Here is a 16316-nt window from a genome sequence, read left to right on the forward strand (position 1 = left end):
ATCTCAAGTTGATTCCGTATTTCTAGATATCCGGAAAGCTTTTGACACCGTTCCTCACAAGCGACTTCTAATCAAGCTGCGGGCCTATGGGGTATCGTCTCAGTTGTGCGACTGGATTAGTGATTTCCTGTCAGGAAGGTCGCAGTTCGTAGTAATAGACGGCAAATCATCGAGTAAAACTCAAGTGATATCAGATGTTCTCCATGGAAGCGTCCTGGGACCTCTACTGTTCCTGATCTATATAAATGACCTGGGTGACAATCTGAGCAGTTCTCTTAGGTTGTTCGCAGATGATGCTGTAATTTACCGTCTAGTAAGGTCATCCGAAGACCAGTATCAGTTGCAAAGCGAATTAGAAAAGATTGCTGTATGGTGTGGCAGGTGGCAGTTGACGCTAAATAACGAAAAGTGTGAGGTGATCCACATGAGTTCCAAAAGAAATCCCTTGGAATTCGATTACTCGATAAATAGTACAATTCTCAAGGCTGTCAATTCAACTAAGTACCTGGGTGTTAAAATCACGAACAACTTCAGTTGGAAAGACCACATAGATAATATTGTGGGGAAGGCGAGCCAAAGGTTGCGTTTCATTGCCAGGACACTTAGGAGTTGCAACAAGTCCACTAAAGAGAGAGCTTACACTACACTCGTTCGTCCTCTGTTAGAATATTGCTGCGCGGTGTGGGATACTTACCAGGTGGGATTGACGGAGGACATCGAAAGGGTGCAAAAAAGGGCAGCTCGTTTTGTATTATCACGTAATAGGGGAGAGAGTGTGGCAGATATGATACGCGAGTTGGGATGGAAGTCATTAAAGCAAAGACGTTTTTCGTCGCGGCGGGATCTATTTACGAAATTTCAGTCACCAACTTCCTGTTCCGAATGCGAAAATATTTTGTCGAGCCCGACCTACATAGGTAGGAATGATCATCAAAATAAAATAAGAGAAATCAGAGCTCGAACAGAAAGGTTTAGGTGTTCGTTCCTCCCGCGCGCTGTTCAGGAGTGGAATGGTAGAGAGATAGTATGATTGTGGTTCGATGAACCCTCTGCCAAGCACTTAAATGTGAATTGCAGAGTAATCATGTAGATGTAGATGTAGATGTAGAAATAAAGGCCAGTACAGCTTTGTGTTTCTTGCAGAACACGACTTGTCAACTCTGCTCACTCTAGAGGCAGTTGGGAATTCTCGGACACCGTAGTGACAGTAGCTGGAGCGCGGCGCGCTTCTGAGAGAAGGCCGCAGCCTCCGTGGAGGCGAGGGTGCCGGGAGAGGAAGAAGTGTAGCGACTTTTGTGCTGGCAGGTGCCGCAGCCTTCGCGGGGCGTCGCCGTATTGATCGGCGCGCCCGGGCCGCCTCGCCTGGCACAAAGAGCGCTCGGCCGGGCAGCCTCAAGGATGGAGGAGCCGCCGCCGCCGCCGCCGCCGCGTCTCATTCTTCTCCACTCCCTCCGCACCCCATCTCCTGTGTACGACACGTGCGGCGCGGCGCGGCGCGGCGCGGCGACGGCGGGCAGCTTCAGTTTCCCTAAGGCGACTTGGTGACGTTAACAGCTGTCTCACCTGTCAACAAAAAGAAGTAAGGATTCGTTCTCAAGTTACGAAAGACAGCTGCAGTTAAGATGCATGAGAGACATTACACATCGTATTCTCAGAAGATTTCGAATGACGTTAAAAAGTACACTTCTGAGAAAAAAAGTCGCAGTACCAAAAAATAATCAATGCAGAGTAATGAAATTTCAGGAATACATTTGTCTAGGTAACGTATTTAAGGGGGGGTTTAATATCTTTTGTTCAAAACATCGATTTTTTTAAATTGCATTTTTGGACCCATGAAAGTGTTTAGAATCCACCCCTGAAACAGTTTTTCCGAATACGGAACGGAAATGTTTGTTATTCGCGGTTGAACAAAAAAAATGCACCTCCCGGAAATCGGCCTTTTTCACGCACCAGTTCTTTTCTTTCACAGGACGAGTTATTGTACCGGTGCTTGGGAGGAATCACATAAAATTCAAATTTTGAACGCGTGTGTTTGGAAGTTACGCCCCAAGAATTTGTTACTCTGGTGCGAAGACTGTGGAGATTGCGGCCTTTCTGGCAGTGAGCAGCTTCAACGAAGGGTACTCAGCAATTCTGAAGACCACAACAAAAGTGGATGTCACCCTGGGACTCTATTCGACGCAGTTCGCCAAGCATTCGGACGACCACCGGATTCAAGCGGCCGAAAACCGTTAGTCACCGGCCGTACCAGCGGCTCTGGAGCAGCGCAGGATGGCCCAGATCGAGCAGAACGCCCTCTATGAGGAAGAGGAAGGATTAGTTTATGGAATCGGAATATCAGATTGAACGTACGTTGCGTAATATTGCATTTATATGTAGTCAAAACTTCAAACGCGTTTTTCTCGAAATAACATTTTTTTTTATCGCGCGGTATGGTAACTTCAAATCTACTGAACCGATTGGCATGATTCTTTGTTTCCAACGAAGCTATCTAAATTGTCTAGGAGTTGTACCACTTTTATTCCTATCCATCGACTATATATATTTTTACTTGGCCGACGAAGTCGAAAAATCGATGAAAAAAACCCTATTTTTTCAAATGGCAGCCATTTTGTTTCCTATGGTTCAAATAACTTAAGTGAGGTACAACTCGTAAAGAATCTTATTTAGTTCGCTAACGACAACTCAATTTTGATTTCAGACGAGCCGGCTGACCTGTGACATACCGCGCCTGGAGGTCTACATCGAAATTTTGTTTCGATCAGACGGCACTTCCATCTTTGCTCTTCGACATTTCCGGTCGAAAAAATACCAGTTTGTACAGGAAATACCAATAAACATTTTGACATTGGTATCTATAATACATCCAGAGAAAAAAATTCTCGGAACATGCTATTTTCGGACCAAAGATAGTAAACCTCCCCGTAAGTGATGAACATTGCAAGGTCACAGGTTAATGTAAGCGCGAGGTAAGCCATTCCAAATATGAAATGCTGGTACGTACTGTAACTAACCTGTGTAATCGCCAGAATATTGAATGCACGCATGCAAACGTGCATGTATTGTGTCATACAGGTGCCGGATATCAGTTTGTGGAACAGAAAAATCGTTCAAATGGCTCTGAGCACTATGGGACTTAACATCTGAGGTCATCAGTCCCCTAGAACTTAGTACTACTTTAACCTAACTAACCTAATGATATCACACACATCCATGCCCAAGGCAGTATTCGAACCTGCGACCGGTCGTGCGGCTCCAGACTGAAGCGCCTAGAACCGCTCGGCCACACCGTCCGGCTGTGGAACAGAGTTTCGTGTATGTTGCACTTGCTCGGTCAATACAGGGACGGTTAATGATGTTTGTGAATGACGCCGGAGTTGTGGCCAATATGTGCTTGACTGGACACAAATCTGGTGACCTAACAGACCAAGGTAACATGTGGACTCCCTGTAGGGCAGGTTGGGTTATAACAGCGGTATGTGGGCGGGCGTTATCCTCTTGGAAAACAGTTCCTCCTCCCCCCCCCCCCCCCCCCGGAATGCTGTTTTCGAATGGCAGTACAACAGGTCGAATCACCAGACTGACGTACAGATTTCCATTCAGGGTGCGCGGGATAACAGAGAGAGTGCTCTGCAGAACACAGCTCTAGGTGTATGTCCAGTCTGTCTAGCATGCAGACAGGCTGGTTCCACGCCTCCTTCTAACCAACACACGGCATCACTGACACCGAAGCAGAACCACCTTTCATCAGAAAACAAAGCAAACCGCCATGCCACTCCCCAGTGAGCTCCCGCTTGACTCCGCTGACGTTGTAAATGGTGGCGACTTGGGTCAGTGGAATGAACTCTACAGGGTGTCTGGCTCTGAGGTGTCCCTGAAGTAATCGTTTTGTAACAGTTCGTTGTGTTACTGCGGAGCCAACCGCTGCTCAGATTGCTGCTGCAGAAGCAGTACGATGTGCCAGAGCCATACATCGAACACGAAGGCCTTAGTTCTCATCAGTGCCACTTGGCCATACAGAGCCCAGTCTTCTTGAAACCGTACATTCTCGTGACCACCGCTGCAGGCAATCCTGTACAGTGGCTACGTTCCTGCCAGATCTTTGTTCAATATCGCAAGAGAAACAGCCACCTTCTCGTAGCCCTGTTACACAACCTCGTTCGAACTCAGTGAGGTGTTGATAAGGGCGTCTTTTTCGCGTCAAAGGGATTCTTGACTGACGTCAGTTCACTACGTCCAGTCTCGAAGGTAACTAACGTTCACGACCATTACAGTGTGTATTTAAAGCAAATCTGTTTTGCATCCCCGCAGTGGCGTTACTAGCATTACTATTATGCGAGTGGTGCGAAATTTGAACAGACATCGTCTTTCAGATGTAGAAACGCGGAAACCAACTTTTGTTTATGTGGCACAAATCCTTCTTGGTATCGCATTTTTTCCCGTCAGTGTATATCGTTCAGGAGCATTAGGGGAAAACGTGCATCAAGGTCCGGTATACTAAATCTATTATGATACAGGCTGTACCTCGGGTTTTATTGCATGGCTTCAGATCTTCGTTTTCGATGTAGGCAGCAATGGAAATCATTCGTCATCTATTGGCTTTTTTATGCGTTACGGTAACAGGCCACCCCTCAGATGGAATTGAGGGCCTGTGTTCCAATGTTTTACAGTGAGCTGCACAGATAGCAGCTGTCATTTGTGGGCATGGTATTCAGTCAGTCACATGCACTACGACATCTTAATGGAGTGCAATATACAACCTAGATCTTTTCATCCAAAAGGGATTGACTTACGGCCGTGTTGCGGCAGATGCCAATATCTCTGTCTCATCCACAGGTTATGGACACGCGAGTGGGAGGCAGATCAGTAAACAATGCGCGTTGGACAAGGTCGCTAACGCGTTAAAAAAAATCACATGAAGACTGATGTCAGTCCATCTAAGCGTTGCGGCGTCGCGTGGATATCGCCAGAGCAGTGCAAGACGATCACAGAAGAACCTGTGGAGCCGCAGTGTCCGATCAGACTGTAAAGAATAGGTTACATGAAAGGACCTTACGACCCAGAGAGGTATTGTTCGAGTACCCCGCTTGTCACGCCAACATCTTGCAGCTCGTCTTCAGTTCTGCCGTTCCCATGTCAGCTAGCATCATTGCCAGTGGCGGAACGTGTCACTCATGGACGAGCGCAGATATCCTCTGACGCAGGATGATGGTAGTGTTCGCGAACGGAGATCGGTGTGAGCGATACCTGCCAAATGTTGTCCAGGAAATCGGCAGATTCCGTCAAGGTTCTGCGATGTTGCGGGGAGGCTTCAATGTTGGCAGCCATACGGATCTTGTCACTGTCCGTATAGCCTTAGCGCCAGGCGGTACACCGAGTAGACACTGTTGGATCATGTGGTGGCTGCTGCATACGGTGGTGGCCTTGAATTGCTTCTGATGCCAAGTCCCACGTGGCGGGAATCGACAGGGATGTCTTGCGAAACCTGGACGTCCATGTGATGGAATGGTCGGCGGTGAGTCCCGACCTATACCCTATCGTGCTTATGGGTGTCATGCTTGACAGATGTATTCATTGTCGTACTGTTCCAACATAGACTCTCTAAGAACCTCGTAGCCTCTCATTGAAGAAAGGAAACGGATACCACAGGGTGACCGCCATAGATTTATACAGAGTGTGCCACATAGGTATCAGGCAATGATAAACGCTCACGGAGAGCATACGCGTTATTAAACCTCTCAAAGTCCAATGAAAAGAACCCAAGATGACAGCATGAATGACTGTTTCCACTTTGTTTTCGACAGATGTCGGGCATTTTAGTTCTTTACACGTAAACGATCAAGGATATAATGAAGTTTTGTTGCGTATTTAATTTGTGAAAGATAGAGGTATAATTTGGTAACACCAGTTCTCAATTACTTCTCAGTGGGATATGGCAGACGCCCAAAATCACTTTCCCCTAATACATTTGAGCAATGTATCTTTACATCAACGTCGACTAGCGAGAGATTATTTCATGAGGAAGCACTTTTGTTAGAGACAAGTTCGTCGCTGACGTTTCCCGGCGTCGCTAGTCGTTTTTTTATTGAATTCACTGGCCCTGCGACGAACGTATTAAACGGATCTAGCAAGGTCTTCTAACGTGGTGTGCTGCATACTATCTATCCCAGCAAATTGATAGCGTGATTTGAGTTAGAATATCTTAGGAATGAGTTTGTCTCAGCGGAGAAAGATATTTTAGAAGCGAATCATCAACTTTAATTTTGCTCGACTTACCTACTTTTACGAACGCCTCCTTAGGTGAATGGAAAGCGTGGTTGACTGTCATGCGGAGGACCCGGATTCGACTTTCGCTAATGCCAGTGACTTTTCCTTCATGGGAGGATTGCTACGGGGTGCACTCAGCCACATGAGTCCACTTTAAGAGGTACCCGACCGGCTAACATCGGTTTCAAGGTCAAGAAACCCGACAACGACCGGGAGAGTGCTGTGCTGGCCATAAGCCCCTCCATACCCCTCCAAGTGACGCCATTGGAGAGGACGACATGGCCGTCGGTTATACTTGATTGGCGCGTCTAGGTTCAAATGGTTCAAATGGCTCTGAGCACTATGGGACTTAACTTCTAAGGTCATCAGTCCCCTAGAACTTAGAACTCCTTAAACCTAACTAACCTAAGGACATCACACACATCCATGCCCGAGGCAGGATTCGAACCTGCGACCGTAGCGGCCGCGCGGTTCCAGACTGTAGCGCCTTTAACCGCTTGGCCACCACGGCCGGCTGGCGCGTCTAGGATCAGAACGCTGAACTTTACCATTTTTTAGTCTTTTTTCACGCTGAGCAGATGACTGGATTAAAGGGCAACACACATAGCACACACACGCCGTGGAGTGCCTACGTCCTGTCACCTCTCACCGGCACAGCCATAGTAAAAAACCGCCTTGAGTTGCCGGGAAGGGTCAGAGAACATTTTCTATCTAACAGAAGTTATTGCTCACACATGTTAGATAAATAAGGCATCCTACCTAAACCTTACATCTGCAGAAACCGCCGGCCGCTGTGGCCGTGCGGTTCTAGGCGCTTCAGTCTGGAACCGCGTGACCGCTACGGTCGCAGGTTCGAATCCTGCCTCGGGCATGAATGTGTGTGATGTCCTTCGGTTAGTTAGGTTTGAGTAGTTCTAAGTTCTAGGGGACTGATGACCTCAGATGTTAAGTCCCATAGTGCTCAGAGCCATTTGAACCATTTTTTCTGCAGAAACCATTTTAATTGCAATGTGACAAGAAGACGCTTTGGTTGCTAAAGTCGTCTCCACTTACGTACTCTGCTCTGTGCAGAGAGTGGAGTAAACTTCTTGGCGGCAAGCCATTCAAACGGCTGCAATGACAGCCAAAAAAATCCCCACACCCGATACACTTCTACTCCATAATTTCTTCCCAGTTATATACGAAAGAGTTATTTGACGGAATTTGTGTCATACAGAGCCACTATTCTGGCGCAGAAGATACCTTTATCGCTGTTGCAAAAATGTTAGTGGCTGTAGTATGAAGGGCAGTTGGATTAAAACTAGACAGATGGAAAAATAGTAAGTCAGCTGTTTATCATTTCAAAAGCAATCGTTATAGCTGTTAATACATTTATCCAAAAAATGTTCAAATGTGTGTGAAATCTTATTGGGCTTAACTGCTAAGGTCATCAGTCCCTAAGCTAATACACTACTTAACCTAAATTATCCTAAGGACAAACACACACACCCATGCCAGAGGGAGGACTTGAACCTCCACCGGGACGAGCCGCACAGTCCATGACTGCAGTGTCTTTGACCGCTCGGCTAATCCCGCGCGGCTACATTTATTCCACTGCGAGACAAGACGGTTCAATGTCTTCATGGAAAAATGTTTGCAGTTGCTACGGAACCGTGATTGCAGATCGACGGCCACGAATGTCTCTCTTTCCAAAAATTTGGAAATCGTTACTGCATGGAGGATGTGTAATGGCTTTCCGGCGAAACTTCTGCAGCGTATCCGAAACAACCTAGGCAACATGCGGGCGGCCATTTCTGTTGACGGATTGTTTATTCTACAGAAGTTTCGCTGGGAAGCCATTACACATCCCCCATACAGTCAAAATCTCTCCCTACGCTCCTTCAGTATTTCGAAAAGAGACATTTGTGACCATCTGTTTTCTTTCGGAGGACGATGTACACGGCTGGGTGCAATCAGACTTTCGTAGGCAACCGCCAACATTATTCCATGGAGGCATTAACCGATAGATGTACCAACACCAACGGTGAATACTTATTGAAATAATAAACAGTTTACTTGCACTTTTACTATGTCTCGTTTTCATTTGATTGGCATTTATACACTCTAAGTCAAAAACAAAATCATTACAGTTTCAGAAAAACTGGATAAAAAATGTCGTGTGACTAGGGCCTCCCGTCGGGTAGGCCGTTCGCCGGATACAAGTCTTTCGATTTGACACCACGTCGTCGACTTGCGCGTCGATGGGGATGAAATGATGACCATTAGGACAATACAACACCCAGTCCCTGAGCGGAGAAAATCTCCGACGCTGCCGTGAATCGATCCCCGGCCCTTAGGATTGACATTCTGTCGCGCTTACCACTCAGCTTCCGGGGGCGGACGAAAAATTGGATGATATATTTGAGAAAAAGAGTTTCACAAACTGAGAAAGTCAGTAAGGCGCTGGTACACCTCTGGCCCTTATGCAAGCAGTTATTCGGCTTGGCACTGAATGAGAGATTTGTTGGTTGTTCTCCGGAGTTACAGCGTGAAAATCTCGAAATAGTTGAAGAGCCCTGCCCGTAATGCTCCAAACGTTCTCAATTTGGGAGAGATCCGGAGACCTTGCTGGCCAAGGTAAGGTTGGAAAGCCCAAAGACAATCAGTAGAAACTCTCATCGTATGTGGGTCGGTACATCTTGCTGAAATATAAGCCCAGTATGGTCTGCCATGAAAGGCAACGGAACGGGGCTTAGAATATCGTTGGCGTACCGCTGTACTGTGACAGTGGCGCGGATGAATTGTAATGGCACCTCAGACCATCCCTCCTGTTTGACGGGCCGTATGGTGGGTGACAGTGGGGTTGGTGACCCACCGCTGGCTGTGGCGTCTCCAGACACGTCTTCGCTTGTCATGTGGGCTGAGTTCGAAGCGGGGCTCATCACTGAAGACAACTCTGCTCCGGTCAATGAGATTCCGGGCAGAATATGCCCGACACCACGGCAAAGGGCGGGCTTCTTGGTGTACAGAGCTCAGCCCCGTTTCTGTGAGCCGCCTCTAAATGGTTCCTCTAATGACTGAAGCACCAGTTGCACGTCGGATTAATGGTGACGAATTGATGAGGAATCCGGGGCTATGTGTGACTCTCTGACGATTGCTCGTTCCTCGTTTCTCTAGGTCGACCGCTTCCTTACTGACGCCGTGTTCCACGTGATTCACCCATCCCTCTCAGCACTGCACCTACTCAAATGCTGAGCGATTGTCGATTACTCCAACCAGATTCTTCTTGCCCAGTTACACTCACTCTTTCAAATGTTGATATGTACGTACATTGTTCACGTGCCTGTCTGCGAGACATAGTTAATGTCCGTTGAGTGCACGGAATGAAATTCGCAAAGATTTTATGCCCCGGTACCAAAACGTCCCCTGTTTACTGCCCATGCGGGATGTGCGGTGAAACCGCGCTGCAGCGTCACACACAGATTCAAAGTTAACAATTTTGCGTTTTCCGTCGATACTTGTACGAATATCAATTTGTGACCAGTTTTTTTTTCTTAGAGTGCAGCTTTTAGAATATCTCTCTCACGTGATGTTCGGTAGCAGGCAGATAGGCCTTTGGAAACAACATTTCTTTGAATCATTTTCTCGTCACAGCCATAGCTATTCCATAAGTTGTAGCCTTAAGCTATAAGCATTCAAGACGCTCCTGAATGTCTTCTTATGTCATCTCACTGGAAGCATGCAAGGGATCAGTCCCTGCAGTCGCGTTATTCACGTGTGTCCTCGGTGGCTGAGATGGATGTCCGGCCCTGGTAGCTGAGTGGTCAGCGTGACAGAATGTCAATCCTAAGGTCCCGGGTTCGATTCCCAGCTGGGTCGGAGATTTTCTCCGCTCAGGGACTGGGTGTTAAAAAAAGTGGGAACCCGCTGACCTGTGAAAGGGCGTCTGTTCTGGTTCGCGGTTCCAGTCTTGCCCACGCTGACGTTTTTATCCCTTCTGTGAAAGAGCTACAAGCAGTCAGAAAAAAAAGATGGATAGAGCGACTGCCAGGTAAGCAAGAGATCCCGGGTTCGAGTCCCACTCGGGGCACACATTTTGAGCTGTCCCCATTGAAGTATATCAACAACACCTGTCGGCAGCTGAGGGTTCCAATTAATTATCATTTATGTCATCTGTATACCCACCTTCAATTAGGTTAACCATCTGATCTTTTATTATCTCTTAGAATCCAACAAAGAACGCCCTCGGTTCAGCTGCCGTCCACCTGTCATCCCGAGGAACCTCCCTGTGTACCCAAAGTCGCTAGCGCGCTCGAATGCGGTGGCGCTTGTCTCGGAGGTACAACAGATCGAGTGCTTGTGGTCGATAAAATCTACTCTGCCAGTATTTGACCGGAAAGGTGAAGAGCGATGGAGCAAAGTTCCTGATCGCCAGTCTTTGCGCCAATGTCCTTGATTAAAGTCCAAACATCTTCGTAATGTCTCACGAAATGAGGGCGTGTGACACTGTTGATAGTGATCCGACCGCCGGATGGATACATTAAGCTCTGCGGTCCCCAATGTGCACTTCGAGAGGAGCAGACTATTTGCCGGCACTGGGTTTCATCCTCTCCCTTGTCTCATCAACATTCTCATACAAGACAAAAAAATTACAGGCAATGATTACAGTCAACCACATTCCGTTAATACACGTACGACGCAATCTCACATATCCACAAAGAAATGGGCCAATGTGGGCGGTGGAAGAACACGCTTTCCGACCAGCGGCTGAACCCACCACGTCGAGTTTCCTAGTCAACAACGCCACACGATTTCGACATTTTTTCCATTTCGTTATCGTTACAGTAATATTTATGTTTTCCATTTCACTTGTTCTCTTGTGATCTCCTCCTTACTTCTAGTTACTTCTTTAATTTTTATTTGTTTCTGTATTTTTTTCACATTGCAGGATTATGGCCTTCGCGACCTCTCTTACATATAACCACAAATACACACTAAGTCACGGTAAATGTATTATGAGAACAACAGAAAAACTAACAACAAAAACTAATAATAATAATAGGTGTACAACTTCGCTTCGCCGTATTGCAACACATGGTAGTATCGCCATATATAGTGCAGGCGGTGTCATACAATAAGCTGAGGCGTTTGGAAACAGAATGCCATCGTCCATTTGCTATTGCGTCATAAAGTTATTCTCAACTGAATATGTCAACTTACGAGGCTAATTCTCGTCATTTGCGGGAATTTTAATTTTCTGCATTAACACGAAGTAGCTGCGGCTGAGGCTGAGATAACACCTATCGCGAGGCACCCGTTAGTGAAAATGATTTAAACGCTCCACGAACTAAGATTTTGACGTCGAAGACCGGCTTGGCGGTGGAAGAGAGATTTTCGAAGCTACTGAAACCGACGGGAACACTCACAGGAGATCGTTATCAAAAGCAACTGATGCATTTCAGCCGAGACTTGAAAGACAAACGGCCAAGATATAGCGACAGACTTGAAAAGCTGATTTTTCATCATGAGAATACTAGACCCCGTGTGGCAGAATCCCTCAAAACATACTTGGAAACGTTACAATGGCAATTCCTACCCCACCCACCGTATTCTCTAGATATTCCTCCCACTGACTATCACCTTTTTCGATCAATGGCACAATGTTTGGCAGATCATCACTTCCGGTCTTATTAACAAGTGCAAAAGTGGATCGATACATGGATCTCCTCAAAAGGCGCCCAATTCTTCCGTCGCTAGATTCGCATACTGCCCGATAGATGGGAGAAAGAAGTGGTCAGCGATGGCCAATACTTTGAATCGTGCATGAATTGTAAGATTTTCACAATGAAGCCTCGAGCTTCGATAAAAATCGAGAGAGCAATGTTGTAGAAATAATAATAACAATCATAATCATGTTTCATGCATATTCATTTCGTTAAGTACCTTCGTCATTACGTCTTGTCGAATGTGAGCAATGAAATCAAGCAGAAATGGGTAACAGCATTACAGAAGGTATCAAAGTGGATACTTACTTGAGTGGTTAGAGGAAGCACGGGAAATAATACGGCAAGATCAGCAAACGAAGAACGAAGAAAGCAGAAAAATATAGGAATAAGGGAATCGTGGATAGTGTTGACAATTTCAAGAGGGTGTGGGATATGGCACTCAATGTAGCGACAACTCACCGACCGCTTCGTCCCTGAGAGCTGGAAAACACCGAAGAGATGAAAATTTCGCGGAATAACGGCAGGTATGAAACAAAGAAAAAGAAAATAAAAGCACGAAGAAGGGCATAGCGAGCGGAAAAAGCCGAAGTCAGCTGTAAATAGTGATGCGGCACCAACAATACGTCACATAGTTGTACATGTGAGTAACACGGCGTGATATCCCCGCATCACGAAAGACAAACTCCTTGTGCGCCGTCTAACATTCCAGATATACGAGCCAAAGTCAGCTGAACTCTCTCAGTTCGGTCTCACTCTGCAGAAGGAGCTGCTGACTCTCCTCGTGCTCAAGTAAGCCGCATACTCAGGTATTACAGTGAGTGCGGAACGATATGCATTAAATATGACGCCGTACGTTTCGAGGCAACGGCTACCGCAGTCAAAAGATTATGTACCTCTCTCTATGTGGGCTTGCTGAAAAGGAATGCCTACGAATTTCTTACTGAAATCTTGTAGCTTTTTAAATAAAATATACGTTATTAAAATTCTACACTTTTATTCTTCTCCTTTCGCGTACGCCATAGTTCCACAGCGATCGCAGGGTCGGCGTGGTTACAACGGATTTGGCAATGTTAGCGTTAGGGATGGCCGAATGCCCTTCCTGCCGCACCCCGCACCCCCCAGGACGGAATTAGTGTACCCGAGCTGTCTGCGTCTAGTGTAAATCGTGAAATAGTGCGGACGTGTTTTCAAATGTCTGCGACGCGTGTAACTGAGGCGGAGCGTGGGGATGTGGAAAATCGCCTAAAAACCACATCCAGGCTGGCCGGCACACCGGCCGTCGTCGTTAAGGGGCTCCGGAAAGGCTCAAAATCATGAAAAGTTCAATTTTTACTTTTTTGCGTTTTCTGAATCTGCAGACTATTACCTTTTAATAGATATATAATTTATTCAATTCCGAAGACTACAACTATTTTTAAATTTTTTTTGAAATGTGTTCTACATGGGCGTGACCCACTGTGGCGCTGTTAAACTGCTGTCAAATGGTGTTATTATTAACGTCCGTGTTCATCAGGTACATTTTAGTGATGTGAGATAAAGTATGTGTTGTGGCTAACCTGTGATGGTTCAATATATATCGCTGGTGTGATTGTCGATTGTTTCATGTTTATTTACTCTGTCGTTATCTCGAAAATATTCGTTGGGTCAAATGGCTCTGAGCACTATGGGACTCAACTGCTGAGGTCATTAGCCCCCTAGAACTTAGAACTAGTTAAACCTAACTAACCTAAGGACATCACAAACATCCATGCCCGAAGTAGGATTCGAAACTGCGACCGTAGCGGTCTTGCGGTTCCAGACTGCAGCGCCTTTAACCGCACGGCCACTTCGGCCGGCGAAAATATTCGTAATTAATTCTGTTTCTTGAGTCTCTGTTTTGTTGATGTACAATAATGAGTAAAAGTAAAGTTATTAGAAATCCTCTGAAGGCTTTTAAGAAAAGGAGAAATGTTGCAAAGCCAAAGGTTTCTGTTATTACTGTAAACAATAAAGACGATAACGAAGTGAGTGAACCTAACCTCTCAAGTACACCTGCCCATAGCAGTCAAAGTGGGAAAGAAAATACTTTACAGAAGAAGCTTGGTTCAATGAGTGAAAACTATGAATGTTTTATGGGCGAATCGGATGTGAATGAAATATTTGATATGTCGGTTCTCAAAGGAATTTTTTCAAACTGTGTAAGATGTATTCATTGTAGTGAAGTTGGTCTGGAACTCTCCATAATAAAGCACGTAGGACTTGCTAGTGAAATACAACTGAAATGTGATAAGTGTTCATACATGACCACCTTTTGGAACAGTGTTGCAGTAACTGAAACTGAAGAAAATGGTAGCAAAATTTACGAACACAACAACGAGCGATGCTTGCTTTAGACAAGGCCCGCATCTCGTGGTCGTGCGGTTGCGTTCTTGCTTCCCACGCCCGGGTTCCCGGGTTCGATTCCCGGCGGGGTCAGGGATTTTCTCTGCCTCGTGATGGCTGGGTGTTGTGTGCTGTGCTTAGGTTAGTTAGGTTTAAGTAGTTCTAAGTTCTAGGGGACTGATGACCATAGATGTTAAGTCCCATAGTGCTCAGAGCCATTTGAACCATTTAGACAAGGAACGCCTTCGGGCTGCAGACAGGGCTGTAAAGAGTCTAGAAATACAAGCAAGAGTAAACAGGAGGAGGAACAAGAGGAAGCTGGAGGAGGAGTTTGCAGAGGATGAAGATAAATGGAATGCACTAAAAAGTTAATCCAATCTTTGTCGCTCGATTCCCAAAACTTTTATTTTCTCATACTAATTACATGTTTTCTAAGGATCTTCCAAACATATTTGTTTCAAACTTTCAGTAAATGTTACACAGGACCTTCTGCATAATTTAACACAGCCTTTTTCCAAAAAACTGTATATTTTTGAATATATAAATAAAAAATTGCAAAAAAATGTTGTGAATTTTCATTACAATGAAAAAAAATCATCTTTAATAATTGAACTAAAATTTTGTAAAATCCCTGTGTTAAGTTGTAGCCCATATTCCAATAAATAATCTGTAAAAAGTTCAACTTCCTACCTCAAATACTTTGTGAGGAAAGATATAATTTATAAGCGTTATTTTAACCTTTCCGGGCGAAGGAATGGTCTTCGCCTTTTTTGGTGCAGATTCTCCCTTGGTAACCCATTGTTTAGATTGTTGTCTGATCTCAGGAGTATAGTAATGTATCTGTGTTTCAGCCACAGTGACAAAACGTCGCTTAAAGTCCTGCGGGTTCTTCCTGAACAGCTGCAAACCATCCTTGCAACTCTTCACACGATTCCGTTTTTGGTCAAGCATGAGCAATCGCGGAACCCATCTTGTGGATAGCTTTCACATGCCCAAATGTTTATGCAAAATATTATGTACCCGTTCATTCGAGATGTCCGCAGCACCAGCAATCTCACGCACCTTAACTCTTCTGTCATCCCTCACCATATCATGGATTTTATCAATAATTTCTGAAGTCGTAACCTCCACAGGCCGGCCAGAACGTTCAGCATCGCTTGTGCCCATGTGGCCACTCCGAAAATTTTGAAACCACTTATAAACTGTTCTTATCGAAGGTGCTGAGTCACCGTACTGTTTATCAAGCTTCTCTTTAGTCTCCTGAGGCGTTTCGCCTTTCATAAAGTAATGTTTAATCACCACACGAAATTCTTTTTCGTCCATTTGTTGACAATCACGCGACTTTCCTGATAAACACCAAGAAATAGACCAATATGGCTAAAACTTGGTGTGAGTTCATTCCAAAGATGCTACTAACAAAAAATGACTTCAATAAGCGCCGGTTGTGTCATCTCTCCGACTTTGCACGGACTTTTCAAACGCCCCTCGTAAAAGGCTGTAGCTCCCAGCACCGGAAGAAGACCACTGGATCTGTGGTCAAAACACTGTGCGCAAAATGGAATGTCAGTCCAGTTAAAAAATCGTAAACACACTATCAGCTCTTTATTATGCTACTAGTCGAAGGCTGTTTAGTGCGACACAGAAGAATGACCGAAATGAGGGTTTTGTTTGTGCCTCCAGCAGGCGATTCGCACGAGAGAGGGGGCGGCGTGCCCGCGGTCCCTCCCCTGTGTGGGCGCCACCCACCCCACGGCACCCCACAGGCCACCCTAACGCACTCACGCACAAAATGGCTGCCCGCCCACCCTGCGTGGCCTCCCCCGCGTGCGTGGCGTGGCGGGGGAGGCGCTCGCGAAATGGCAAGGCTGGGCCACTCCCACCGCCAGTCATTAGGGGGACACAGCCGGGCATCCCACACCACACCAGCATGCGTTGTCTCTTACCGTCGTCACTGTAGTTCCATCAAACTCCTGTCGTGGATGC

General features: G+C 46.0%; 1 protein-coding gene across 1 annotated transcript in view; it reads right to left on the reverse strand.

Annotated features, from left to right (window-relative positions):
- Positions 1-16316, reverse strand: part of LOC126474624 (uncharacterized) — a 336077-nt gene that overhangs the window by 300976 nt on the left and 18785 nt on the right. The window lies entirely within an intron of this gene.

The sequence above is a fragment of the Schistocerca serialis genome, chromosome 4, assembly GCF_023864345.2.
Source record: "Schistocerca serialis cubense isolate TAMUIC-IGC-003099 chromosome 4, iqSchSeri2.2, whole genome shotgun sequence".
Lineage (NCBI taxonomy): Eukaryota > Metazoa > Arthropoda > Insecta > Orthoptera > Acrididae > Schistocerca > Schistocerca serialis.